Below are 2,181 nucleotides of genomic sequence, written 5' to 3'. Positions count from 1 at the left end.
GAAGTAGCAACAAAAATAATTTTATGGTTGGGGGGGCGGTCACCACAACCTGAAGGAACTGTATCAAAGGGTAGTGGCAATAGGAAGGTTGAGAACCGTTGACCTAGGGAGAGATGGACAGATTCATGCATTTCCGTTTCATTTTCTTTGTACGGTTGCTCCTTTAGGCTAGATTGCTAGAACTGATGCTGTTAGACCATTTTTTGAAATGTATTACTATTTGTTTTCATCTCGCCCGCCCGCCCCCCCCGCCAGCCCCCATGCCACCCACCTGTCGATGTATACTACTCCCATTGGCCACATGAAAGTATCAGTTTCACTACACTTTGGCCAGAATAAGATGCTATAATTTTTTTTCAAAACTTTTGCTATCAAATATATGTGGGTCCTAACTGTGAGCAGACAAATATGCCAGAGGAGCAACAAGGATGATAGGCGAGTAGGTGTAGACAGTCATCTAATAAGTGAGACGTAAAATGAATGGGATGTCTGTCGTATCAGGATCGAGTATCATATGGGGAACTATGTACGAGCAGTCAGCAGGGCTCGAATAGCCCAAAAAGACATTGTTGGTACTCTTTATTCTCCCCTGTTCTTTAGAACTTACGTTGAATATCAGTGTTTGTGGACCAATAAGCATGGCGCCAGCCTCACAATGTGACGGGAAGCACAGAAATAAGAATGGACTTACAGCACCAGGCCAGGGCTGAACAAGCTGTTAGACACTTGCTGCTGCCATCAGATATGAATGGGCTGTTATTTTCATCTACTCCTTCTTTCAGAATAGAAGAGCATGAACTTTTATTCACATGCATTTTACATTATAAAGAACACTGATACATTCGTTTATGAACACTGCAGTTATTCTGTCATGTTTATTTAAATAAAATGTCGCAAGTTATTTGAAAAACATAAGTTCACCGATCAAACATCATCCACAAAATGGCACAAAAGAAATGCACAAGCACAGAGATAGAGCTTCCTCAGCCAGTACAGGCGTCCTGTGGCGTCGTGGTTATGAGTTGGGTTTCTAAGTCCCATGTCAGCGGTTGGAAACCACCAGTTTCCCCAAGGGAGAGAGACGGGCTTCCTAATCTTACCAAGAGTCCCAGTGCCGGAAACCCACAGGGGCAGCCCCACGCTGCCGTACAGGCTCACTGTGAGTTGGAATGGGCTCAACGGCAGGGAGCTTTTGCTTGGATTTAGCCACAGGGGGAAGACATGAGATTTATAGTTAAACAAAACGTCTGCATTTTGATTTATGAAAAATTATAGGACCAAATTGACGTTTTTGTTACCACCATCTCAAGTTTGAATAATAAAGCAAAACTAATAGTAATGTATCATTAGAAATCAAGACTCACAGCAGCTGACGAATTGTGACTCACGTAAGACCACATTCGTAAAGACCAACAGTCTTGCTCCATATTGTGGGAATTCTTTTCTTCTAAGGAGTGTGGTATTGTCAGAAATTCCAGCTTTATACTAGAATATTGATCTGGATTCCTCAGTAAACTCTAAAACTAAAAGCAAACCCATTACTATCAAGTGTACTCCAAGTCATGGCGACCCCTATAAAGAGAGTAGAACTCTGCCCCAGAGAGTTTGCAACATGACCCCAGGCCAAATCATGAGGCGCATGTAAGGGTTGAATTTTAGGGAGGTCCCAGTCATGTAGCTTGTCATCTTCTGTTTGTGTGTTTTCAGTTGTATTTGATAGTGTATCTGTGCCATGTAGTAGGGCCCTGAAGTGTCTCCCTGTTTTTTCATTTACATTTAGGTCCTTGTACCATCTTGAGTGTTTTTTCATATGATGTGAGGTATGGGTCCTGTCTTGCTTGTCTACAAATAGTTGTTCTGTTTTCCCAGTGCCATTTGTTAAAGAGACTATCTCTTCCCCATTTAATGACTCTCTGCCCTTTGTCAAAAATCAGCTGTCCATAGGTGGATAGAGTTATTTCTGGGTCCTCAGTTCTGCTGTCCCGGTTTATGTGTCTGTCATTGTGCCAGGATCAGGCTGTTGGGACTCCTGTGGTTGTGTTCTAAGCTGAGGAAGTGTCAGGCCTCCTACTTAGCTCTTTGTGTGTGTGTGTGCGCGTGCGCATTGTACTTCGGAGTTGGTACCGCCAGGTCTCTTTCTTTTTTTTTTTAACATTTTATTAGGGGCTCATACAACTGTTA

Source organism: Echinops telfairi, unplaced genomic scaffold, assembly GCF_000313985.2.
Source record: "Echinops telfairi isolate 266 unplaced genomic scaffold, ASM31398v2 ScPeMD7_2010;HRSCAF=2546, whole genome shotgun sequence".
Taxonomy (NCBI): Eukaryota; Metazoa; Chordata; class Mammalia; order Afrosoricida; family Tenrecidae; genus Echinops; species Echinops telfairi.
This window is presented reverse-complemented; position numbering follows the sequence as displayed.